The sequence below is a fragment of the Myodes glareolus genome, chromosome 9, assembly GCF_982192425.1.
Source record: "Myodes glareolus chromosome 9, mMyoGla1.1, whole genome shotgun sequence".
NCBI lineage: Eukaryota > Metazoa > Chordata > Mammalia > Rodentia > Cricetidae > Myodes > Myodes glareolus.
Window position 1 is genome coordinate 32,868,099 of NC_142034.1, and position 27,807 is coordinate 32,895,905.

Here is a 27,807-nt window from a genome sequence, read left to right on the forward strand (position 1 = left end):
GCCTTTTGAGGGGATATGTCAGAGTTTACATCTAGACCACTTGTGCCCTGAACTTCAAGGGTGCAGAGTTCAGGTTGACAGTTGGTAAGGTTGCTGGGTTGAGCGGGCATCTGGAGATGGTTGAGTCGTGTGTGTGTGTACAGACACGGAGGTCCGAGGCACTGACTCTGTGCAATGTCAGATGGGTACGTCATCAGAAGAAGTGTGGTGTTCTTAGGCCAGTGTTTATGAACCAGGCCCCACGACTCCTGCTATTATAAAGGGAAGAATGCAGATTCCTCGGGACTTATGACTTAGCACAAAACCCTAAACTGCTGTTCATTATCTGGACAATCTTGGACAATAAGAGTGATTTACTTTGTGTGGACACGTGGGAGAGGGTGTGCATCTCAGGTGCCGCTCTTCAAGAGCTGTTCACCTATTTGGTTTTCTGTTTTCCCGTTTTGTTTTCCTGAGAAGACAGGTCTTTCCCATGTGCCTGTGACTCACCAATTAGATGAGGCTGACTATCACCCTACCCCTAGACTATGCCCCTAACTCTCCTTTTCTCCCTGTTTTAAGCCACCCAGATCGTAGGTGTATATTCCAGCAGATTTCATCACAGAGTGATTTCTTCCAACCATCACCTAAGATTGTCCCATGTATGTGCATGTGCACACACACACACACACACACACACACACACTCCACTACATCACACAGCTTTATTCTTCTTCCCAGACTTCTCTGATATGCAAACTACTCATGAGTTCACTCGTTTATTCCAGTCTCCTAGTCTACAACGTGTGTTCCATACCAGCATGCACCTTGATTTATTAACTGATGTGTACCCAGAGCCAAAAAAAGGAGTACCTGGCTCAAAGAGAAAGCTCTCTAAATATTTATTGAGTAAATGAATGAAAGCCTTCACCTTTAGCTACATAAAGAGGCCCAGAAGCTTTGAAATCACAATTTGTATTGTAATACCTCATTGCAAATTCCTAACCTTACCCTCATTTCTATTATCATAAAAGAAGCAATATATTTATTCTGCTTCCCTGGGTAAATTCCTCTCTAGAGGTAGGGGTGGGTGTGTGTGTGTGTGTCTGTGTGTGTGTGTGACACAGAGAGAGAGAGACAGAGAGAGAGAGACAGAGACAAAGAGAAGAGGAAGGGATAGGAGAGAAAGGAAGAGATATTGGGCAAAGGATGGGTGGGGAGATAGGAGAAAACATATTTCTGGTTCCATCTATTCCAAAGAGCACTTAGCCCATTGCCCATGAGATTAAGGGGAACGAGGGCTGCTGCTCACCCACGTGTCCACACCTGCCAAGCTGTTCTTAACCGTTTTGCAATTTGCCCAGCAGGTTTGGAATGGGTACAATAATGGTTGGATACTCTTACCTTGTCACAACTCAAAAGTGACATGCTATTTTTCTGTGCACCAATTTTCCACCCCAGGAGCCTTTATGAGTCGTGGATTAAGAGGCAAGGAAATGGCTCTGATGTCAACGCTGAGGCTTGTTACTCAAACAGGACATAACCAAGACTTTCACTTAAGAAACATGGGGAGCGAGTGATGGATCAGATCACGAGTTACTTAAGGGCTTAATTTTCTGGCTTTATCCCTTCACTGCTGTCTTGTTGAACACAGTCTTTAAATCTTGAGTGAATAGATAGTAAATCGTTGGTGTTGGGGACTGAATAATGGCTGTGGTTCCATGTCTGCCATCTCCCTCTACCTCTCAATCCACCAGTCTGACCCATAGCTGTCCAGCCTGCTCCTGGGGTGTTTGAGTGTGGGCTCTATGCTGTTTCACATACTGGTGGGCTCTAAGGATGCAAAAGATTAAGCCCACTTCCCATTTATCTTGAAGATTTTGGTCTCATAGAGAAGCCAGGAGTTGAGAGGAGTGGGAATTCTTCAGGCAGAATCCAAGGAGAAGGAGGTTCTTGGGACAGAATAATAATTGAGGGGTCTCGTCTACCCACCTGAGAGGATGAATATGACTGATTTCTAGAATTTCATTCTAGCAGTCCTGATTACTCGAGCATTCTGTGATGAGAAGGTGGGGATAGCCATGAGGGATCCCATTAGGCTGAGATAGTTGGACTATCGCCTGTGGACAGCGTCATGGAAGGGCATTAAGTGGAGAGAGACTTGGTCACCTTTCTTGGCTATGTGGAACATGGGAGCGGAAGAGGAAGGCTGGCCTGGCAGCTATGGCAAGATTTAAAAAAAAAAAAAAGAGGTAAAGTTGTAGCAATAAAAAGTGACAAGAAACACAGAGAGCCTGGGACAAATTAGATTCAGGAAGTCGTTTATATGTTGATAACGTGTCTGAAGAAACCGTTCCCTCCAACACATAGCCCCCATTCTGCAGCACAATAGTAGTGGGGGCAGAACCAAGCCCCCAAAGTTGTGCGTTCTCTCTGTGCCTTCTGAATGTACCCCCATCTTATCTGGGGGCCACTTAGCAAAAAAGGTACAACTGGGTTATAAGTACAGACACAGAAAGATTCCATGCTGGGTCCTTAGACCACCATCTCTGAAGCCCTGTTGTGTCTGGAGACAGTGCTTCCCCTTACTTTGTGGACAGGTATCACTGTACGACACATGCCGAATGCAGGGCAGTGACCCAGACACAGTAACCAACGTTGTGCAAACACCCATCTAGTGGACTATATATTGATCTTCTGGCATGTTCATAGTGAACTGATTCTCTGAGGATAGCCCTTGACGATTCTCTCTTCTGAAGCCAATTCCAATATATTTGTAGCCACCTAGTGAGATTCGAGATCTCAGAGGGCAACAAGGAAGCAGTAGGCCTCAGGCATTGCTTTTATTCTCCAAACTCAGATTTCTACTCAAAGCCTTAGGTCTGTGCAGTCTACCTCATCTTGAAGACATCATCTATCATATCCAAACCTCGGTTAGGCCAGCCTGTCCCCCTATGGCTAGCTGCGGCTTATATCCTAGCTGGGTCTTCCTGGATTAAGCTTAATCAGGCATCTGCAATGTTCCAAACCCCGTTGTCACAGACCAACAGTGTGGAAATAAAATCAGCTCTCAGCCTGGGAGGAGGAAGAGGAAAGAAGAGGCCACACAAATATCTGCTTAAAATGAGCCAAGACGCATGAACGGAAGGCTGAATAGAGTTGAGATGCAGTAAGTGATTCTGGCTGAATCTAGAGAGAAGTTCACAGGCGGGGAGTGATATCTGGGCAGTGCCTTCAAGGATACGTGGGACTTTCATCAGGACACAAGGGAGGAATGGGAAACGTTGGAAAGGAGGTTTTGGCAGAGGAAATAGGTGAACTGTTTGTGAGAGGCTCGGCAATCGTAAACCCTCTTCTTCAATACACAGTGGGTGAATGTGCCCACCATACTTTGGGTCTAGGCTCCTCACTTCTCAGATGAGCGTGCTGAAGTCCAGAGAGGGTACTTAGTTTGAGCAAGGTCACAAGAAGCAGGTCAAAGAACCAGGATCCATTGAGGACACCTGACAGCTTTGGTTCTGTGCCAACTTTTCTGCTGAACCTGAAAAACCAAGAAATGGAGTGCAGACATTGTCCATATCAGATCTCTGAGGCCTACGACATACGCCTTGGGGAGACTCTACTGCCGCTTCCCACTGACCCCAGACCAGTAAGGCCTCTCAACAGTTACATTTATTACTAGGACAGAAAAAGAGAAGACCTACATCTTAGCAATGATCACCCTTAACTTCCATATGAACTGAGAGATCACTTTTTGTTTGGTATTTAATGACTTTTTTTTTAAAGATTTGTATTTATTTACGTATACAGGGTATGTGCATGTGTCTGAGTGTGTGTACACCCACATGAGTGAGTGCCCCTGGAGGCCAGAAGAGGCCATCAAGTGACTGGAGACACCTTATGTGCATCCTTTGGGTTCAGCGAGAGACTCTGCCTGAAAAAGTAAGGTGGTGAACTAGAAAGGAAGACACATAGTGTCCTCCTCTAAACTCCACACGTGCTGCACAACTTTGTGCATGCATGCATACACTGCACACAGATATACCACCCCCCAACATGTGTGCAGACACAAAGGAATGTAGTCCCTTGCAGGTGTCAGAGTACTGTCTACTGGTGCTCCAACTAGAAGCTCCCTGCTCCCGGTGTCCTTAATCGTCCTGGAGAATCCTGTGATTTGCCTGACAAGGAAGAGACAAAGAACAGACAAGTTGTTGTCCTGTCCTTGCAGCCCTTGGCAGAGCCATCTGAGTCTACCCTGCTCCTGGCAACACATGTTGCCATTTTACTAAGTGGCAGTTAATATTGGCAGGGAAGGAAGGGGAGCATGGTAGAAGAGTAGTCAGGGCTATAAATCTTCCCACAATGGCGTCCGAGTCACCGACGCAGCCAAAAACGAAGCGTTACCAGACAGCTGCCTTCCAAGCCCACTTACTGACGAGGTGCTTGGAAACCCTGCTCCACCCAGTCAGATGGTGGGCCAGGGTCTAAGGATGAAGGAAGAAACGTTTACTCTCACTGAGAATCTCTTGGTCCCATGGCAGTCATAGAAACGGGTCATTTCAATACGGTGTTGCAATGAGTTCAAGTTAAAACAGCAGGAGACATTTGGGAATTCTGAACATCTATTCGATTGTCACAACCCCAGGAAAATGAAAGAGTTGTGACAACAGGCTCCAAGAGGTATCAAGGATGCTGCTAACTACCCTGTAGAGCAAGTGAGCACCTCTACAGTCAAGAAAGTCGGGGCTCAAAACATCAAGTGTGCCAAGGCGAAGAAACGGATAATAAAACGTTATTACTTTATGTCTGACTGGGAGCTCCTAACTTCATAGTATCATATTTAACCATCAACAAAATACTGCAATGAAGTTGATATTTTTCCCCATTTTACAGACAGTCTCTGTCATCTTGCCTAGGACCACATAGCAGGAATACCAGGCAGGCATTGCTCCCAAGCCTAAGTGCCAAGTCGCTCTGCCCCAACTATCAACTGTGGTCTTTACAAATGGCGGCCGTGGATACCAGGTCTTTCCTTCTCAGAGGGGTTCTGAGGGCAACGTTGAGTGAGACTAGCTCTGTGAAAACAATGGCATGAGCTGAAATGTCACCAATGTGATGTGTCTGTGCAGAAGGAATAAACATCGAACCTCAATCCCCTTCACTCCAGAAAACAGCTCTAAACATGAGGCCTAGTAGGCTAAGTCACAGCCAGATATTTACACCTAAGGATTCAGCGGGTTCATTTTCTTCTAACAACTTACTGGGGGTTCTGCATTTCAAACCTATATTTCTCATCCCAGAATGGTGATAATTTGATCAGAAGACTTCGACAAGTCTTTCCATTTTTATATCCTGAAGTCCTCATCTTCTCACTTAGGAATGTGAACCCCTCTCCCCAGGGCTTAACATGAGAACTTGAGAGGCGGACACTTGAACATGTAAAATGTCATTGGAATTAAGTTCAATGAAGATTATTTTTTTTTCAATGAAGATTATTATTGAGAACCACTTGAGTGATAGAATCAGGGGACATCATTCCAGGAACCCACTGAAGAAAGATTAACTGAAGTACTGCTCTCCTTTCTGTCACCGTCCTCAGGTGAATCTTTGCTTCCACATAAGCCTCTGGACTTTCGCCAAGGCAAATAACTAAAACAAAATTCAGGGATCAGTGTTCTCCATGTCTTTATTGCCAGGGATCAAGTACCTGGCTTGCTGGGTGACATTTGGGAGACATCAGTTTCCTCTCACTTTGGAGACTTTGACAGAGAGTGGTTCTGCTTTGATAAGACCTTAGAGCCAGCAAATTGACGGGGCTGGGGTAGCAGAACCTGGTGGGGCAGGCTGATGTGACTGCTCCCAAACCAAGAAGAACTCAAAATGCCCAAGAACTAATGAGATGAGCAGAGACTAGAAATCCTACACTCTAGCTTGATGGTTTCAGGCATGGTCAGAATAGTTCCCGCTCCCTTCCCTCCACCACCCCCTCCCCCGCCCCCGACTCCCTGAGACCACAGATGCCTTTGAGGTTTGCAGACACCTAACATTGCTGGAGTTCTCAGGTCTCATTGTTAGGTACGACCTGAGGAAACTCTGCAGGATTGTTTCTTACTTGCTATCGCTTTCCCCATATCGCTTTGTGTCTGTTTTCTCGCTCTTATGGCTCTGTATTGAAGCAGTCTGCCAGGACATGTCTAAACTGCAGCCAGAATTCTCCATTAACCATTCCAAAGAGCTTTACTAGTGTTCTCTGCTTATCATATATCTGAGCTCATCGCCCCAAAATAATTGCTCCGCATCTGCCAAACATGTCCTTGCATTGTGCCCGCATTACATTTCTTTCGGAAGCTCACGCCTGGCCCCACCCTTTGTGTCCACCTGGTAACTTTCCCCAGAACAGAGCCTACGTAGTCGTTCCTTTGAATATCTTTCTCTGGACTATACACTGAATGCCACCACACTGTCACAGCACAATGATGACAGACTTAGGACACTGAGTCATCTTTTCTTCTTTTCCCCAGCATTCTTTCCTTGCTCTCTATTCTCTCTCCAAAAACCCAATTAGTAATTCTTTGTAATACACTCCCTGTATACCAACCACTGTAATATTAGGTCATTAGAATCTCTCTGAAAACCATATGAAAATAATGTTCTTGTAACGCCACCTAATTTTGCAAATGACTAATGGAGGGGTTAAGTGTCTTAGTCCACAGTACACAGGTACTCCTGGGTGGAACTGGTATTTGAACCCACACTCTTAAGAGTCCTAGTAAAGGCACAATGTCTAATCATTCTAGCTTTGCTGGAGATGATGTCATGTTTCTAAGTCAGTAGGATTAGGACTAGGGGAAAGTGTGTGTATACATGGAAATATGGGGTACAAGGCAAAATTTCACAAGGCTGGGATTTTAATCTTGCTTCATAAGCCAAACCTGTTTCTCAACATCTTTCTGAACTCTCCCAATGATCAACTATTAGATAGGTAAGAGTAATATTATAGGTGACTTTTGTGACAGCCTCAGAAGCTCCTGAGAAAGGTCATTCTCCCCCAGGCTGATGAACAAGACCCTGAATTACTTATACAGTATTTAGTGTCTAGGTGATCTTCATAAAAATCCCAGCTCTGCCTCACTGTGTAGATTTGGTGAACCTTGTTGGCATCTTTGAGTTCTAGATTTCTGACTTGTAGAATGAGGATAATCTTTATTCCACCACTGTATTAGTCAGGATGGATGAGGTTATGCTGCAGTAACAAGTGCTTCAGTGGCTCAAGTTCACATTCAGAACAAGGCAGCAGAGGCAATTATATGCTGTGGCCTCTCAGAGACATGGTTTGATAGAGGCTCCATCTACACTTTGATAGCTTTTGACCAAGAGGGCTTCTTGTTAAAGAAGCTATCACACATCCTTGACATTGTGTTGGATCTCTTATTCCTGCTGAGTCCAGGACAGAAGTGTCCCTTCCCCCACTGTAACAACCAAAATTATCTGCATTTTTCCCATGTTCTCTGGGAGGCCAAAGCCACCCTTGCTTTAAATCACTGATTTAGCCACCCACACACATGATCATCCCAGCTGAAGGGAAGGAGGGCTGAACTCACATACATCAACCAATGAAATCCTCTTACACAGACACAACACACTCATTTTCCTTTCCTGTGGATTGAGAGAGACAGCCCATGCCTAACCTCAAAGAGATAGGACCTACAATTTTACCATAAAACATGAAGAGGGAGACCTGAAATAAGTGTCATCAGACTGGGACTGGAGAGATAGCTCAGAGATTAAGACTGGTTGCTCTTCCAGAGGTCCTGAGTTCAATTCCCAGCAACCACATGGTGGCTCATAGCCATTCATAATGAGATCTGGTGCCCTCTTCTGGCCTGCAGACATACATGCATGCAGAACACTGTATACATAATAATAAATAAATCTTTTTCTTTAAGTGTCATCAGACCCAACATACAACAATTTGAAATGAAAGAATGCATTGCAGTATTTAACACAGCCTCTATCAAATAAGCAGAGGCCATCATTTGGGGACTGTGACTATCAGAGTACAGTGTAGGACCAACTGTCTGGTCTCATTAGGGAAGAGGAAGAGCTGTGGACCAAAACGGCAGTGCACATTTCTTGCCTAAAGCTGGTAGAGTTTGATTGCTCTGTGAAGTTTTAGTTCAACAGTGTCTTTATTACCAACTGCATGGGTACCCTCCAAACATGGTGTGATCGTTTCTATCTTCAAAGCAGAGTAGCCCTGATGGTTACATACATGTTCTTCCTCCTAACATAGGTCCCATCAGCATTCCCTGGTAGAATGAGGAAAGCAAAGAGTTACATTCTAACCACCACTAGCTTCTCTCTGTCCCCTCCTAGCTGCTGGCTGTCCTACCCTAACTGCACATGGCTGCTGGGGGTGGCATGCTAGACCATACAGGAGGGGGGAGGGTGACTGGAGGGAGGACTCCAGTCCTTCAATCTTCTTAAGTCACCACTCACGCTGGGATGGAACTTTCTGGTGCAACAGGTGCCTATGTGTGTCACCAATGCTACATAACCCTTTATCTAGGCTTCCATGAGCAGCATGAATAACTCATTGGTTGACCAACCTAGACTTGGATCTTTTTTTTTTTTTTGATCTGCTAGTGTTCTATTTGTGGTGCATCAAAATCTCCCCAGGAAAAGTCATATAATGACAATACTATTGGCCACTTTGTTTCCTGTTATTTAACATGCACAAAAGAAGAGCCCGCCTGGTGGCTAGTGTTCTGCCCTTCCATTGAGTCTTCCTCTTTCTCTCATGTTCTGATCAGTGGGGACTTTTCCTTTGTGCATTCCACATGCATCATTCCCCTCCCCCAGGAGCCTTCGCGTTTGCCATATTCTTCCTCCCTGAAAAGCTCCTTTCTCATCTTCAAGTACATTTTTCTATTTTATTCAGTTTCTAGAAAGCATTTTTCTGCCTTCTCAGATTGTGTCTTCTCGTTACACCCTCATTCTGTGGAGAGCTTACCCTAGCAAGTGGAGATCCCCCCCTAAGTCATATACCACAATTTGGGATTTTTATATGGGTGTCTGTCATCTCTACTGGATTGAGAATACAGCCATAGGTTTCTTCTGCTCACCTTATAAGCCAAGGGGGTTACACATGGTGTATAACAGACCCTCAGTGAATGCAGGTTGGACTGGAGAGCTAAGCTAGCTCAGTCAATTAACGTACTCACCATGCAAGTACAAAGGCCCGCGTTCAATCCCCAGAACCTCCTTTTCAAAAGTCTCCTGGGAAGGCATCTCTTAGGGTTTCTACTGCTGTAACAAAACCCAACTTGGGGTGGGGAGTATTTTATCTTATACTACCAGGTAACAGTCAGTCCATCTTGAGGGAAATCAAGGCAGGAGCTCAAGCAGGGCAGGAACCAAGAGGTGGGGAACTGGAACAGAGACCATGGAGGAACACCTGCTCACAGGTTTGTACCTCATGGTTTGTTCATCTTGCTTTCTTCTAGAACCCAGGATCAACTGATCAGAGGTAACACTGCCACCAATAAGCTGCACCCCAATCCCCCCTCCCACATCAATCAAGAAATTCAAAAAATGTACCATTGACTTGCCTACAGACAAATCTTACGGAAGCATTTTTCTCAGTCAAAGAGTCCCTCTTCCCAAATGACTCTGGCTTGTGTCAAGGAGATGTAAAACTTGCTCATATCTGACACACACTTGTAATTCCAGCACCGGAATAGGGGCCAGGAGACAAAGATAGGCAGGTGCCTGGGGATTGCTAGCCACCCAGCTTAGCCTACTTGGCAAGTCCCAAGCTGTGAGAAACCAAGCCTAGAAAAGAAAACTTGTCAGCACCTGAGGAGTGACGACCACAGTTGTCCTCTGGCCTCCATTCACCTGCGCACGCACTCACGCGAGCGCACACACACACACACACACACACGCAGAGAGAGAGAGAGAGAGAGAGAGAGAGAATGGACACATACACACAAAAAAATTACAGGCTGACTGAATGAGGTCCATTGAATGAATAACTGAACGAATGCCTATACTGAATCCGAACCTATGATTTACTGATATTTGCTTTGAATCTCTGTCCCATGCTTCATAGAGCAAAGCACTGGTCCCATCATATTTCCCAGGAAACAAAAAGCAGAGGGGGTGGAAACTGCCAGTCTAGAATCTCAGGCTCCTCACCTCCTTTAAGGACACTCCTTGCAGAAAGTATGCCACCTGCACACACAGTGACCGAGTGATTCGCCCTGGCCTGCCACCCTGGCAGCCGTGTTTGCAGAGAAAGCACTCGGCTTCAGTTCCTGCTAGGGAACCATGGTGAAGACTCTAAACAGAACTCTCTGAGAAACCAAGGGGCCGGAGCTCTGAGAGCCTCCTGGAGGCCTGGGGGTCACTGACTGGTCATCGTGAGCGACTTCGGTAAGTCTGCTCTGCTTCCCCGGGATCCAGGCTTAGCTCCTGGTCTCATTCATCTTGCCCACTCACCTATTTTCAGCCATGCTGTTGGTCTTTCCATCTAAATGGTAATCCATTTTCTTCCTTCCCGTCTCTTGGAGTGCCTCCAAATCTCTAGCCCCCTGGCTTGTTGCCCAGCCCCACATATGTTCTTGCCTCTACCTCCAAATGAGGAGTAAATTTCTCCTCGGTTAGCTGAACCCGGTCTAGAGCCAGGTAGCTGCTCACAGTGTGTTTCCCATGGCTAGGTGCATCAGACCCATTCACCTGCCACTCAGTAGCTACTCACGGCCTCTTTCTCTTGTTTCAATGTGATCGTATTGCGTTACACCCGAGCCCGTGTTTGACATACCGACAAGTAAATGTTTCAGACACATTCATAAATGGGGGAAAGAACTGTTGAAGGAAAAGGGGCTGAATTTCTGAGGAGGGGAAAAAATCCCTGCTACAAATGTATACTGGAGAGAACAGAAACAACATGAAGCAAAACAATGGGCATTTTAACTGACTTCTTTTACAGCTATGGTTGTACTGGCAACTTCCATAGTTCCATGTTTTTGTTTTTTTATTTTTGTTCTTATTCTTGCTTTTTGTTGTTGTTGTTTATAGGTTTAAATGAAAATGCATTATGTTGACCAAAAGCAGGAAAAAAAACCCTGATACTAGATACTTGAAGTTATTAGTACTAGCTAACATAATTATAAAGCACCTTGGCAATTTTCAGAAAAAGATGGCAAAGTGCTAGCAGCCAGCCTCATTGAATTTATTCCATTAAATCAGAAGAGCACTTGAAGCCATTAGTGGCATGATGGTCTCTCTGATAGCGTGGCCCCTAGAGGCCAGTAAGAAAGTGTTAAGTTTGAGGGAGAAACCCACAGTCCAAGTGGAGAGAAGGCTGGCTGGGCTTACTTAAGAGTGTGGGAATACTCTCAAGCCACTAACTCCAGACAAAACCATCTTTGCCTCAGGAAGCAAATCTACTCATGTAAAGTTTTCCTGACAAAAAGTAGTTATGGTGACATATAAATTAATTCAATATTTAAAGCAACCACTATTATAATGCAGGCCAGCACATTTTATTAACACATGAAGTCTTGAAAATAGACAGAGTTGTGTATTGCATGATTCTAGAGTCTGTTCATTGGTTAAAAGACACTGCAACATCCTTCCTGGGGGAATTGCTCACTAAAAGATGGCCTTCCTCCAGGGTGAAGAAGACAGAAGTTTAGCTGTGCTTGCTCCTTAATGTGATTTCCTGCGTCTGGTCCATTCAGGAGAGGATGGAGTCAGATTGTCACCCAAATCAATTCTCTCCAGCCTCTGGTATTTTCTTTTCTGACTCTCTCATCTTTATTTGCTAATTACTAAAATAATAATACTTGACTATGAAATATTCAAGTGTAACAAATAGGCATAAAAATTGAAATTCTGTATGTAAGTCATATACCCAAATCAAATCTATTCCTTTTCAGAAGTAACTGCTAATTGGTATACATCCTGCAGATAATGTTTTTCTCAGAATGCACAGGAATACAGATAAGCTTGATGTAAAATAATTGCACATAGTGGTATTGGATTGCTTCAAAACTGTCAATAAAGTAACAGTATTTGTTTGGTCTTATAACTAGATGTTTTTTCTACCTAAGAATATGTCCTGGAGACCAGGGAGATGGCCCAGTGGGTAAAGTACCTGATACTGCAGCATGAAGTCCTGAGTACAAATCCCACCAAAAACCTGGACATGGTGGTATGCGCCTGTAACCTCAGGGCTCATATATACATATACATATATAGTGTCTCCTTAAGAACCATGGCAAAGTCAAATGACCTTTTGTCATCTCAACTTATTCATCTCTATGATGGGAATTCTGTGTTGCTTTCTCAAAAGAAGTAACTGAATTAAGTTGTATTTTTGATCCAACCTTGGACACTGTCAAATATTGAAAAGATGGCAAGACGAAAGCAGGGAAGAGGCCCTGCTTAGCGTGTCACATTTTATATAGAAAACCACCCCATAAATCTGAACTGTGCCGGCTTTGCTTATATGTCCAGACTTGGACTATGGGACCATGTGTAAGTTATACAGCCTCTACGTGCCTCGGCTTTCTCATACACGAAGTAGGAAGTCTTATGTGGCCTTCCTTGTGGAACTGCTGTAACAGTCTACTCTCTGACATCGTGTAGATGGGCGGGGACCTACAAACATTAGATCAAATGGGAATAATGGTAACAGTTATTGTTACTATATAAGTCAAAGAGATGGTGCCAGAGACACAGGGAGAGACAGAATCTCTGTGCACTGATCTTTGAGGAGTGTAGGCAGACACATGGGAAGAGAAATAGCTATTTCTTGGTTGCAAGCTATGGGAATGCCAGTGCAGAAAGTGGTCTGCAGGTAATTGGTTATAAAAGTTCCATTGTGTTAGTAAGGAACCAAGACCTAGAGAGAAATGGTCTTGCCTAAGATAGCATAGCTACCTAAGGAATAGACTCATGCTCGGGATGTACTTTTGACTAGTAGGCATACTCTTCCAATGACTACTGACATATAAGTTTTGAAGCTATACAGTTTCATTTCTCCTGGATATATATGTAGGGGATGAGTTGCTGGATTGTTTGGAACTCATATTTCATACACCTTTCAAAGGCAGCCAGGTTGCTTTACATTTAAACCAACAATGCAGGTGGATTTCAGCTATCCTGCAAATGTATCTAGTCTTTGATTAGTTTTTGTAAAATATTATTTGTATGGAAAGATCCCTGTAACAAAGTTAAATAGATGCTGGGTTGGGCATGCATATCTGTAGACAGTGTATCTAGCTTATGTCAAAGTACAGCAATGTAAAACATTGATGCATTTCTATCTTAAAATTCATGACAATGTTCTTACTTGTGTTACCAGTTAATGTCAACAATAACCACCATTTTTGAGAACTGGAACAATGTTCCAGGTGTAACATGATGGCCGGCTTGTTGGGGTATCTGTTCCCGCCTGGTACCCCACAGCCGGCAAGTCCCAAGGAAAATCACACACAAGACTCCATAAGATTATAAACTGATTGGCCCATTAGGTCAGGCTACTTATTAGTTCTTATAACTTATCTTAACCCATTATTCTAATCTATGTTAGCCATATGGCTTGGTACCTTTTTCAGCTGTCAGCTTACATGTTGCCTCTTCAGTGGTCTGCACAGGAATGGCAGAGGAACCTCCCTGCTTCCCAGAATTCTCCTGTTCTTATTGCATCACCTCTACTTCCTGTCTGGTTTTCCTGCCTATACTGCCTGCCTGGCCAATCAGCGTTTTATTAAAATATGATTGACAGAATACAGACAATTCTCCAGCATCATCCAAGCATCATGTGAGTGTCTTAAATAAGTTCACATACATTTAATCCCCTCTCCCAAGTACCCTTCTGGAATAGACAGCCCAAATGAGAAATAATAGTAGCTTTGGGTAGATAAACGTGACCAAAGTGGTGAGACATAGACTGCATTATTTTTTCAACTGTGTAGTTCACAAATACCCGCTGCCCATTTGCTCTCTGCCTGGCACACCGTGTAATTCTATATAAAGACATTTCTGCTGCAAGCTAGAGCTTTGCTCTCTGTGCTCAATGAACTTACAATTTTTGTGAGTGGGGAGACACTTGGGAAATGAAATTGAGAGCCATTGTTGATTAACTCCATATGGAAAGTAAACAGAAAGATGACATGATTAGCCCACTGGAAGTGGTTGAACGGTCCCCTGAGATAAGGAGCACGGTGGTCTGTTGAGGTGGGAAGAGTGGGCATGAGATGATTTCGGTTGTGTTCCTGTCAGTCTGTTATTTACTTGGGATTTGTGATAATGGCTGAACAACTGGGTCTGGAGTCCGGAGTAGAGATCTCATTCAGTGCCTAGACTCTGGGGTCATATAGATAGTCTGGATCGTCGGTATAGTCACCAAAGGGAGAACTTTGAGAAGAAATGAGAGATGACCTTCTAGACTTTAAGCCTAGCCTCCTCCAAGGAACTATCAAGCAAGATCAAGTAGGGAGAACAGTAAGGGGACAGCCAAGTAAGAGAGAAGCCGAAAGCTCAGAACACTTCTGAAGCCGATAGAAAAGCACACTCCATGGCAGAGAACTATCAACAGAGGTCAAGGAGGGTAAAGGAGCTTGGGATTGAGGGGCTGGGCAGTTACTGCGGGCACTACTCCTAGGCACCTGTGTGGTAGAGTCTGCAGGAGAAGAGCCAGACCAATGGCCAAGCATGGAATGGAGTCAGGAAGGGAAATTCTCTCCTTTTAGGAAGATTGGTAGAAGAGTCTAGAACCACCCAGCAATTAGCAGAGAAGGAACGTGTGTGTTCAGCCTTTAATAAAAGCAGCTAGCACACGTTTGGATGCCGTAGTATGAATTCAGTGGATGTTCGGGAGGAATGGCATACCCGACACTCAATCACAGTTCAAAGTTTTTGCCTGCACTCTGTGTATGGATTAAGCAAACGCTGGATGTTGCATTCAACATGGACTGGTGAAAAGCATTAACTATCCCCTGTATCTGTGACACAGAGATTACATTATCAAACTGCTTCAAACTTTGGCTTCCTTATCCTGTCTTTCAGGATTATTACGTCACTGAGAAATGGCCAATGGGAAGCTCATCTCACCTCACTTGCCACATAACTTGTCAGACATGGCAGCAGGCGTCATCTCGCCTGATGTAGATGAGCAATTTGTGTTAGTCAACTTCCTCCTTTCTTAGGTTTCTGCTGCCGTCAGAGCTGCTGTGTGTCCACTAAGATGTACAGGCTTACTGTGTCAAACTTAACTCTCAGAGCGTGCTTTTCCTCCTTCACCAGCACATCTTTGTTCTGCTTCAACACAGGCGTATCATTGTTGTCACATAGCTCTGACATATCTTTAGTCACCCGCTAGTCACTGTCACCGTTGTCCTTCCATAAAGGGAGTTCCTTCCCATCTGCTCATCCTTCCCAGCACGAGCTGACTCTGTCAGAGCTGATGAATTCTATACTTCACTCTCTTCTGCCTTTGATGAGACATCATTCCCATTGCTTTTGTGTGTCCAATCTGGTTGGCCTTTGGCATCCTCTTCGGATGCTGACTGAATGATTCTGACAATCTTCAGTATCCCTGGAATATATCTTTCTCATGTAAACTCAATGCTCAAGACCTCTGGACATCCTACCATCTGGTGGCTTTGGGCTTGTGGCAATGAAAGTGGGACCAGAAGAAAAATAGAAAGAAGAAAAAAAAAATCAGCCAGCTAGCTGATGCCATGAGTAATTTACCCTGAATGAGAACTTTCTAGAATACACTGCTAGGTTCGTGTCTCTGATGGTCTTCTGACCCCTCTGATGATAGTCTCACTCTGCCTCAGATTCAGGGCATTTTAATTCGAGGGTAACAGCCCCCTTTGGCAAGTGTCTTTTCTCTGAGCATCGGCTCTGTTTCCAGACCACTGTTTTCAGACTTCTCCCTCTGATTTGATTTTTGAAACTCCTGTCCAGTTCCACTCACTGTCACCATCGTTGAACTTTTCACTTGTTTCCTTTCCATTCCCTTGACTTTTAGTCTGGACCACAGTCCTTCTGTGGGCTCTGATAGGATTTCATGGCCAATCTCAGAACCTCTCTTTGATCTCATCAGTACCCAGTTAAAAAAATCCAATTCGCCATCACCCCAACAATTAACATCCAGGTGCCCTCCAACCTTCCCGCACCACGTTGGTGTCTCCCCCCTGCCTTCTTTAAGAAAATGTCATCTCGATGTGTTCTGCCCATTGTTTTCCCACTAAAGCCACCCTGAAGCCGCCCCTGCTCCCTCTCTCTTACTCTCATAGTTCTACCACTTACAATCACCTGCTTCCAAAGTCTCAACAGTTGAATGCCCTCCATCTAATCAGCCCCTGATCTGGTAATGATCTCCACTCTCAAGAGCAGAGCGCTCTCAGCTATTAATCACACGAAGACATGCGTCAGGAAATGTCTTGTGTGTGGCTGCTCTCTCCTTTCTCGGAATTTTATACCCGAGAAGCCTCTTAAAGGTGACATTATCCAAATGAATGGCATCCTCTCTGGCTGTGTTGTTCAAGTATTCCTTGTAAAGGGACTGCCACTGTATTGTTATTCAGACTCCACCAGGTACACCACTGTGTACCAAGTGGAACACATTCAAATGAAGAAAGCCAGAGATTGGACGATCGGAATTTTTGAGGTCAGTTAAAAAGAAAAAGCTTTAAGAAGTATTTTGAAGACAATTCTTACAGGAAGACGCTAAAGTTTAATTCCAGGGACTAGCGGGACTGTTTGTGGTGGGTATCTGAGAATGTCTTAACAATCAGCCTAGCACTGAGCAAGGATATCTCAGAAGAATATTGGTGATGCACAGAGCTCTAGAGAGCCTCTACACTGTTCTGGGCATTAACCTTTGGCTACTGGGTCATGAGCAGGTCATTCGGGATCCCTTGGAAGATGCTGGGCTAGTTGGACGGGGTAGAGAGTCTAGGAGAGATGAATTCTGCGGTGGTTGTCTAATGCCCTACTGAAGTGCTTTAGTGGTTGACCCAGACCAGCTGGTACCCACTAGTTGAAGAGCAGGCATGGAAGTTGAGCAGTTTGGGTGTTTTTTTTCCTTCTGAATATTGGCACAGAAGGAATCTACCATAAAAGTTGGCTGCATTGGTTCTCTGAGAACTGGACAGCTTTCAAAAATAATATCAGCATAGCAGAATTATGAAGAAATCAATTTCTAATGAAATATAATCGCAATCCAAGTTTTGAACCATTGAAGATAGTAAAAAAAAAAAATAGCGCTGACATGTGGTTCCTTTGAAACTTAAAATTCTGTGGCTTCACTAAGTCTGATAGCATTTCATAGAAAAAGAAACCAAGGGTCAGGGAGGAAACATAATTCTGTTCTGCTGGTATACGTGTATCTCTGTGTGCAGTGTCTGTGCAAGCTATCATGTATGTGTATGCAAGTGTACATATATGTACTCACAAGAAGGCCAAAGCTTAACCTCAGCTGTCTTCCTCAGTTAGACTTTGACTTGTATTTTGAGATTGGGTGCAAGGGTGGCGGTGTCTTGCTTTTCCTTGGAGATTTCTAAGCCAAATGGAGGAGCTGTCCAGTGAGCCACAGGAACCAGGCGTCTCCCCATCCCTATCACGAGGATTATAAGGATGCGCCACCATTCTCTCCCTCTGTGCTCTTCTGTGTAGACTCTGAGACTCAAACTCGGAGCTTCGTTCTTATACACCTCAAGTATTCACCAACTGAGCCTTTGCCCTCACCCACTGATTTGCTTTGTGTTTGCTGTTGTTTCCATACTACGAACTACGATTTCCGTGTGTTCTGCCGCTGTCTGTGTGTGTTGTTTGTTTTTCCACTCCCTATAATGACTAGAAGCATTTGCTACAAACAATGGTATTTTTATGTACATGTGACTGCGAATAGATGGGACCTGCTCAGCCTTGTCTGCGTCTAAGATTCAGGATCCCAGGGACTGGGGAGATGCCTCAGCACTACTGGCTGTCCTTTCAGAGGACTGGGGTTTGGTTCCCAGCACCCACATGGTGGCCCACAACTGTCTGAAACTTCAGTACCAGGACTTCAAACTCCCTCATCTGGCCTGAGAACATACTGCATGCATGCTGTACACAGGCACTCACTAGATTCAAAATAAAAATAAATATGTATTTTCAAATTTTCAGTTCAGGATCCTAAAGGAGAGGACTGAATACTTCTTTTCCTCTTCTCCTCTGCTTCAGATGGCTAGAACTGGTCACTACTGCTTCCTTCCCTGTCCAAATGCTGATGGAGGTGCTAATGAGAGCCTCTGACCAGCAGAAAGAAAATCAAATAGCCTAATTAATCCATGAATTACAGTCCCCGAAAAAAAAAAAAAGTGGTTGTATTTCCTATAGAAAGCCAGACGGGACCTAACAGGCACTACAGCATCAGGCTTGGCTCCTCTGGGTGTGTGGTTTGGATGGTACCTGCTGTTTTTTCAGTGATTATGAGGCCCCGCTTGGCTTCCATTAGGGTGGAGCTCACCCGAGCTCCATTCCAAGTCTGAGCTGTCTGTTTGCTTATGAAATGGGAAAAGGAAGGCAGAGAGTAACCTCTTTGTATACGCTGAGCTTAATATTAATAGCAAACATTTATTAAACACTTACTATGTGCCAGGAACCATACTAAGCATTTTATTTGGGAGAGATCATTAAATTCTGCACCATTATTTTTCCTATTTCCTGTTTGGGAAACTGAGGCTTAGGTGGAATGGTTAGTATGGTCAAGATGATATAAGTGTCTGCACCATTATTTTTTCCTACTTCATGTTTGGGAAACTGAGGCCCGGATGGAGTGGTTAGCATGGTCAGGATGATATGATAAATGGCCAAATATGTGATCCAGGGCATTTTAGCCAGCAGTAAATCCAAAAACCGTGGTCGGCAGTGTATACACTTAGCTCTTTACTTCTGTGCTGTGTGGCCACAGTGGCTGTCTCTTCCATCCTCAAAGTCTGGGCCTGCAGTACAGCCCCTGCTTTGAGCACATCAAAGGGATTGGGATTGCTGTTATACAAAATTCGATGCTGATGGACCAACTGAAAGATGATGGGCAGGTCAGATGTGGGCTTATGCCATAACCATGTGGTAGACCAGAGCCAAAAGATACGGGAGGTTTTCTGTGACCTCTCCCAAACTTCCCAAAAGCACATAGGATTTTCAGCCTAGCAGAGATCGTGGGCTTCTCTCCAGTGAGAATAGAGACAACCACATTTAATAGCTACCTATATGTTGGCTAGAAAGCAAGTTTAAAAGTGTGAAATCAGTAGGTTGGAAATTGAAGGACCGAGTCGGGAAGTTAGGAGGAATTGTACGTAGAGGGAGAATATGTGCTACTCCATACACTGACAGATTCAAGTCTGGCTTTTTGGGAAAGCCCAGTGTGTGTTATGTGTGGACGAGTGTGTGCACATTGCTATATTGGTGTGGCTAGAACACGTTGCAAGTGGTGCAAATCTAAAGGACTTATGGGAGGCGTTTCTGGCAGAATGAGTTCCACACGGCTTTTGAGTCAGTAGGAAACCCTAAATTCACCTCGTCTGAGTCTGGGCTAGCAATTAGTCATCCCTCTGACCAACAGAGCAAGAGTCTCCCGTCAGTGCAAACAAATGCAGGTGCACGTCTGTTGGTGGAGGCCTGGCTTTAGCAAACTCTAACATATAGAATAAAGTGTCTAGTATATACCGTGAGGCTCATTCAGTCCATCTGGGGTGTAGACCAAGCCTCTGCCTTTTTAATAAGCTCCCAGGGGTGCTGATGGTCTATGATCCTCGCCATAGTCTAGAAACATTACAGAAACACCTCTTTTGGTGTTTATGTCATTGTGTGAGTTTCCACATTGGATAGGTTAGGAATATTCAATGTGACTTTCTTGGCCCCGGAGCCAACAAGTTCAGTCTAGATCTGATACCTGCAAACGCTAGTTACCTCTCTGACCTGCCTCTGTAGCAGCGTGCACATTCGAGCTACAGTTCCCATGAGACTCAATGTGGGATCTTCCAGAAACGACTCCTGGCGTTGGACACAGTAGAAGCCCAATGATCTGTTTACTCAGTCTGCTGTCTACCTTGGTCTCTTGGAGTGGGGCCTGCTGGGATTGGAGTTAGGGTTCAAATTCACCCTAACTCTTTCGTCTAAGATGCCATATATCTCCTGACCCAGAGTTGAGCCAATTCACTGCTGCTCTAAAGTCACAGACAAAAATGTGTTTTTTCTGGAATATCTACCAGGCAAAAGGACATGAACTCCATTTTCCCCTCTGATTGGACTAATGGATTAAAATACCACCTGGAATGCTCTAGTGTATCAGCCCCAACTTACTGCTAAATAGTTAATGCTTACCAGACCACTCTTGAAGGGCTAACCTTCTCCTCAGTTGCCTCTATCTCTACCGCCTATCGTTGGTTTCTTCTGGCCTTGGGAAGGACCTCCTCATGTGCCTAACAGCAAGGTGATGGTTTCTTTAGAGAGCCTAGGTTCTGGTTGGGATGACAGAGGCGAATGAGCAGTCACTCGTCAGGTGGCCTCAGTTCACTGACCCCCCACAGTCACCTCTCTCCCAGGTCTTTAAACCCTTAAAGCCTGAAGGATCTGGGGATCATTTCACACTGAGACTCCATCTGATGACACATTGTCTATGTCTCAGAATGTTTACTTCTGACCACCCAGTGCCGTTAGGCCCTGTCTCATGGCTTTCTTTGTGTCTCTTTGATATGTAGAGAGAGCTCCTGAACTTGTCCATCAGCGTATCTCTAGCAGCATGCTTTAGTGCATACATAGCTACCCGCTAGCTACCAACAGACTGGAATTACTTCCAGTTAGACAGATAGAAGAACGGCGGAGTAACAAGGAGGCTGAGGAGACTCGGGAAGTCTAATGGAAGAAACGAATTACAGCAACAGTTAAAAGTTCTGCAGGTACTTCCCATGTGTCCAACACCAGCAGCTAAGCCATGTGCTCATTCTGTCTTAAGAGAGCCCTGCTAAAATAAGTTGATCCTGCATGGTCTCCATTTGACAAAGATTCACGTGGGAAGGCACACAGAGGCCGTGACATTCACCTGTCAATAATGAAGTCAGGCTTGAATGTATAGTGTACATGCTTAGGGTCACTGCTACAGATGGAAGTAGAGACTGGAGCAGACAGGTACCAAAACACTGGCTAAGGCCCATAATGGAACAGTGTATGGGCAGCTCAGGATGGGCTGTGGTAGTGTCAGACAAGGCTGGGAAGGTGGTCTGGGGACAGACTAGGGTCATGTTTTCCCTTCCTAAGAATGGAGAGTACGAGCCACACAGAAGAAATACCAAGTCAAATTCGCACTGAGGGGCATTATTTATGTGCTGTCTCTGGCCTGGCTCTGGGGCTGCTCTTGCATAGGGAGCGAGGATGTCAGCCAGTGGCCCTGGACAGCTCTGCAGGCCAGGGAAGGATCACTGCAAAGTCACACTTTGGAGAATAAAGCTGCTGGTGATGCCCAGAGTGGCCCAAATAAAAGTCAAATACCACATTCAGTCCTCCAGGGGTGTTTTTGCTATTAAATTAAGTCTGGAAAAAAATAATTGTCTTTGGATTTGATTTGAGAGATTTTTGGGGGGAGTCAAATACTCAGAGTCGGGAGCAAGGATGATTCTTGAAGGGTTCTTTTGACTGACTCCCTCTTACAGATGACAGCAGATCACAATGAGGGCGTGCAATCTTTGAAGAGATCCACCCCCACCCTGTCACAACTGTGCCAGAAAAATAGAGGGGGAGGGGAGACTCTGTCATAGGTTCCAGTTTTTATTGCTACATTCCTTGGATGGCCCCGTATGTTTACCTTCAGCTGAGTTTAGACTTGGTGTTCTCTGTGGCCGCTGGCATCAGCCACAGAATTCTTTCATGTCTATTACTTTATTAAGGAATGTAAAAGCCACATACAGACCGACCAGGGGACACAACAGTAGGAGACACAAATAAGCCTAAATTTGCTCACAAAGAACCTAAGGGAGGCTTTGCACCTTGTTTGCCCAGATGAACTGCAAGGCCTCCAATGACCAAAAGGGGGCACTCTTAGCACTTGCTCCTAAACCCAATTAATAGTACCATTTTGAAAAGTATATACAGCAGAAACAGCACTGGGCATTAAGACGGGTCCTGATGGAAGCTATGTGGATAAAAAACTAAAAATGACTCTTCTTATTAAGGACTTGTGCATTTTAAAAAAAATGACCATTAACTTTCATCGACTAGAAATGGAGTCTTGAAATCAGAAGAATAAATGCACAAATAAGTGCTTTGTACAGCGTCTTGACTCATCTATCATAAATATCCCAAAGAGAGCTTTTATTTGAGCATCTACTCTAACTATTTTCTACTTCTTAAACAGGCGCTGAAGGTAGGTTGAGGCTAGCTTACAGCACAAGGGTATAACTATGCAATGTGTCTTTACAGTGGATGGCTTATCTTGGGATGGGAGATAACTGGTAATTTTTTAAATATTTAACCCCTTCTGTTCTCTACACACTTTGCATAAGTTTTTTTCTTGATGTTGACATGAGAAGAGGGGCAGGATAGTAAGTTACAGAAACCTAGTTTGTAACTGGGGCAGGATTTGAACCTACATCCACATAGCTTTCCCATTAAACAAGAGAAAACAATTCAGGACTTGGTTCTCACAACAAATGATTGTTTCCTCTTAGTTTCACACACACACACACACACACACACACAATCTTTTTTTTTTATCAAGGCTTAAAGTTAACACTATATTCCCAGGCAACTTCACATACAATTCTAATCTTCCCCAACTATCTAAACTAATATTTTTTGGTTTTATTTAGCCATAATACATGTTGCAAGTTGGAGGTGAAGAGACTAGATTGTGGAGGTGGCCCCCAAGCCACCTGCCTCCTAAAAGTGTGTGTGTGTGTGTGTGTTTTACTCATGTTCCTTTCTGTGAGTCCCTCAAAAATCCTCTGCTATGAAATGCTTCTCAACGAAATCCTTGCCAGCACAGAACAAAGATTGCATTTTGATTTAGCACCAGGATTTTCACTCAACTTGAAGATTTCTGTTTCCATAGGTGTTTAGGGTTGGCTTTCCAACCAACCAACAGATCAGGAAGCAAAGAGAGTGTTTGGTCAAGAAGAGTTGGTAAGACATCACGGAGTTGAAGTACATTTTCATCCTTCTGTCAGTGGCTAGCACCCACCTGCTCCTTTCTGGGAGATGCTCAGACATTAAGGTAGAAATGCTTTAGCATGGCATGAAGTGGAGGAGAGAGATCCTCCGAAATCACAGACCGTATTTTGGGTTCAGGATCTTCCATGAGCTACCAGAATGGGTAGGCAGGCTGTTTGCAGGCAAAGGATCAAGAGGATCACACTTCATCCAAACTAAGACAGCCCTAACCTTTGCTTCAGAACAGAGGTCCTAACAGACAGGGAGCTCTAAGTAACTTATCAGTCTGCATGTCGTGTGGTCCTTCACGAAGCTCTTCAGACTTAGCGTCTTTAGTCCATTTTTGTATCACAGGCAAAACTCTATGTAACACTAGATGCTCATTCTAATGAAAGCTGGCTAGGCATCCTTATGATTTACACTGGGACTATGTGTAGTAAATGGTAGTAAAGGTTCTGAGAAGTCTTGTAGTAAAGAACCTTATGTCACTTAATCCAGGAATTCATATGTGTGTGTGTGTGTGTGTGTGTGTGTGTGTATAATGTATTATTACTTAGCATCTATGAATATCCCCTGGAAACCATTTAGGTGAAAACATAGAAAGTCTTGAAGCTACCAAGTAGGGATAACCTCAATGGGCTGTTGGAATTGGATGGACTATTTAAAGCACAGCTATTGGTCACAAGGCTGGGATAAAAACTGAAGCTGCCTCGGTGCTCTGTTGCAGCTATTTTTAGAGCTGTGTATGTGTGCATGTGTTTGTATATACTACCTGTAAATATATAGTTTAGCTATGAGGTTAGATGAGGGGTGGGGTAGGTGAGAAAAAAGAAAGGATATTCCTTTTGGGCAGAAGCATTCAATATCCTGTGGGACAAGCCGAAGGTCTGAGTTTAGGGAATTATTGCTACTTTCTGCTGCTAGCAGAATAGCCATGAAGCCAGCAGTATATGGACACTTGGTATTGATGGAAGCCCCCAGACTCCTGGTCTCTGTGATGCCCCAACTCTTGGAGACGTTACCCCCAGCATCCGCTTTCCCCGATTAGGTTCCCTCAACCCAGCCTCTTTTCTAGACCTGCTTCAGCACCCAAAACACTTCTATCCAAGCCATTGGTACCCACATGCTGAATGCATTAATAACCTTTGGCACAATGAATTAAATAATTTAGAAAATAACATTGTCTTTTCAACGTTGTAATTGAGTTTTCCATTCTCAGAGCATGTTTGAAACTTGCTAGAGACACTATTTTTTAAAGCTATAATTGTATGTATTTTTAATTGTAGAAAAGTGTGTGAGCTATTTTGAAATTATGTAAATTAAATGCAAGATTATTTCTGCGCTTGAACTTTATCTGTGGCTTTTTTTTTAATTGTCACATCTAGAGTGATTTTTAAGTAAATAAGAGCACAAGGTCCATATTATTTTAACTGTATATTGTATTTGTCTTCGCAGTGCTGTGGTTTGCAGGCCCGTGAATGGCATCATAGTATGTAGACAGCCTATTAAGCAGCCTGTTTGGGTAAGGAAACCCTTAGGCCAGTACAATGTTGCATTGCTCAGTGTGTCCTTCCAATATGGCTAGATTCTACAACCTAAATGATCATTTGTTGAACAAATTCATGCTTTTATTAGTCAAAATACAGAGAAAACAGAGCCTCCCTGTTTCAAGATATTTGCTAATGCATGGTTAATTATCACATATAGCTTACTATAATTCATTTTACAGGGGAGACCTCCTGCAGGTAACATACTAACAGTTTATGAACCAAAATAACCTCGCTATAGATTAGAGAGCTGTTTCAGGGCCTCTCAGACAGTCGATGCTTCTAGCCCTTCTCGCTTCACATTGCTAATTCGAACAAGGCTTTATTTTTGTATTTGTCAGCAGCCATACTGTAGGATGGTTGTTAAACTTCTCCCAGGCCTAATTAGAGCAGCAATGCTCGCATTCATAACGAAGCTCGCGTCTTGCTCCGGGAGGCAGCGAGCAGGCCTGTGACGGTAGCTTCCTGGCAGCCTGTCGCTGGCAGTTTTAAGGTAGCTGGTGGCTGCGATATTAAGTAACTGTTGAAATTCATTGACTCCACCACGGCTAATGTGTCTAGATGACAACAAGTTTACACGGTTCTTTTATAGTTACAGCAAATGGGTCCATTTAAATAGTTATTAGGTGATTATGGTGATGTGAAATGGAAAGAAAAAAAAAAGGCAAAGTGCAATGTCTCAAGTCTGACTTTTTTTTTTAACTGTTTATGTGGGGTCCCGGTCGTGCTGTCACTCAAAATGGCTGCATCTCTCCCTTATAAATATTTATGCTTGATCGGCCGTGATGAATGCTAATTTATTTGCATCTTGGTTCTTTATTGACTTCTCAGTGGGCACAGGTTAGCTGGGAGAGACTCTGCAAGCTGCCCGAGTTTCAGGATACTTCAATGGTCCAGCCAAGGGGCATTTTGAGGAGTCGTAGGAGTGTTCTCTTTGCTGAAACTGGAGCATCCTTTTCGCTCTTGGACATGCAGCCTGGGAGAGTCTTCGGCTGCTGGTGTTTTGCACTCCGCGAGCTGCTGTGCAGGCTGGCAAGCGGGACTGCCTCCAACGGACTACTTCTCTGTGTAGCAGCTTGTCAAGCCGTCTTGGATGGAGCAGTATAAGGCTGGCTGATCCCCATGTTTGGCAGAGTTCTGAATGACTTTTTTTTCCCCCCTTAGTATTCTATGAGCCACTTGAAAGACCACATTTTCACAAATGCCAAAGGGCATTTATCTCCAAATGAATGGAGTTTCTGAGACAAAAGGAGACACGCAAGCGGACCAATCTCTGTCCTTCAAATGCTAAACTTACATGACAGCAGAGAACCCAAGAAGTCTCTGCACAGGGGCCGTCAAAACTAACAGGCAGGAGTCTGAGGAGATGGCTCAGTGCTTTGAAGGCACAAGGACCCGGGTTTTATTCCCAGAACCATCATTCAAAGCCAAGCATGGCCACAAGTCCAGAATCCAAGTGCTGGAAAAGCAGAGGCTAGTCAACCAGTCTAGCCTAATCTAGCCTAATTGGTGATCTTTGGGCCAATGAGAGAGACCCTGTCTCAAAGGAGATGGGTGCCCCCCCCGAAACAAAACTGAGATTATATGCACAGCCACACTTGTTTTTTTGTGTGGATGTTGGGGATCTGAAATAAGGTCTCTCAACCGCTGAGCTATCTCCCTAGCCTGGGAGAAAACAAACCTTGATTTTTGACTTTATAGTTCTATCTCTCATTACAAACGACACTAGTTTCTCATGGGAGCTTGACTGGTGACAATTGTTTTCAACTGTCGATCAGCTTCTGGGAGCATTAATTCCCAGCTTGCAGAATTGCTTTACTGTGTAGTCAGTCCCATATCCCTCAGTCAGAACTGGGGCAAGAATCACACTGCTGTTGACGTAAGAGACTTAAGATATTTGGGGATGTCACTATTAAGAAAAACCTGTGGTGAATCTTTGGTCATGAACAGGCTTCTTTGGTGATTAGAATAACTCTGAAACCTGCAAATGTATGTTCCAACTTTGATAATCTAATCAGATGGTCTCAGACAATTAATATTATGACCACAGACTCCATAAAATCCCAAATCCATGATTTGTCACTGACTTCAGACAAGCATAGCTCTCTGTGAATGATCTGTGATGGATAACTTGGTATTTTGTTGTTGTTCAAATCCTGGGAGGTCTGAAGGGGATAAGCAGAGGTGGATCCCTCAGAACAGACGAAAGTTCCCACCTTCGACCTGCTTTGTGGCACACGGTTAATGTAAACCTGTGATTTCATCCTCTCAACACCACGAGGATACATTCAACCGCCTCATCTGATGAGCAGACAAACAAAGATAAAGCAAAAGCATCTCTGGGAATTTCTGTGGTCCCCGGGGTGGCTGCCACCAGCCCCATAGTGGAGAGCTTGCTAGTTCAGCAGTGTTCATCCGTAAGGTCCTACATGGCCTCCACTCTCAGTGCCTGTGCTTTTGTGAGGACTTCATTGCAATGATGGCTTCAATATGTTCAGAAGAGACGGAAGAGGGCCCTCCTATTTGTTTCCTTTGTAGCCCTTCAACTTCCTACAACAAGGCTTCTCTGTAAGGGATTTTTTTCAAAATGAGGACATATCAACCTACAATTGATACGTGGATTGAATTCCATAAGCCTTGGGGAAAAATCCTATCTTTGTCTATTTTGGGGTTCTATGGCACAGTGCCTTACAAACAGAAGAATTTAGTTCTGGTTGTTCAGTAGGCTGGGAAATCAGAAATTAGAGTCGGTGTCTACTGAGTGCGTTCATCTGAGTTGAGCTGTGGACGTCTCCCTGTTGTGTGTTGTGGTGAAAGAGACTGGCAAGAACTCTGGTATCCTCACCCCACCCCTCTCTGCCTTAGTTTTTTGTTGTTCTTTTTTTTTTTTTTTTTTTTTGACTTCTCAAGACAGGCTTTCTCTGTGTAGCTTTGGAGCCTGTCCTAGAACTCGCTTTGTAAACCCAGATGGCCTCAAACTCGTAGAAATTCTTCTGCTTCTGCCTCCTGAGTGCAGGGATTAAAGTTGTGTACCACCACCACCGGCTACTGATCTCCTTTTAATAAGACC

At 44.2% G+C, this 27,807-nt stretch overlaps 1 protein-coding gene across 1 annotated transcript in view; it reads left to right on the top strand.

Annotated features, from left to right (window-relative positions):
- The first annotated feature begins 10,246 nt into the window (after positions 1-10,246).
- Positions 10,247-27,807, top strand: part of Ankfn1 (ankyrin repeat and fibronectin type III domain containing 1) — a 351,197-nt gene continuing 333,636 nt past the window's right edge. The window contains exon 1 of the mRNA XM_048446655.3: positions 10,247-10,416. The gene's annotated coding sequence lies outside the window, so the exon portion shown is untranslated. The remainder of the gene's footprint in view (positions 10,417-27,807) is intronic.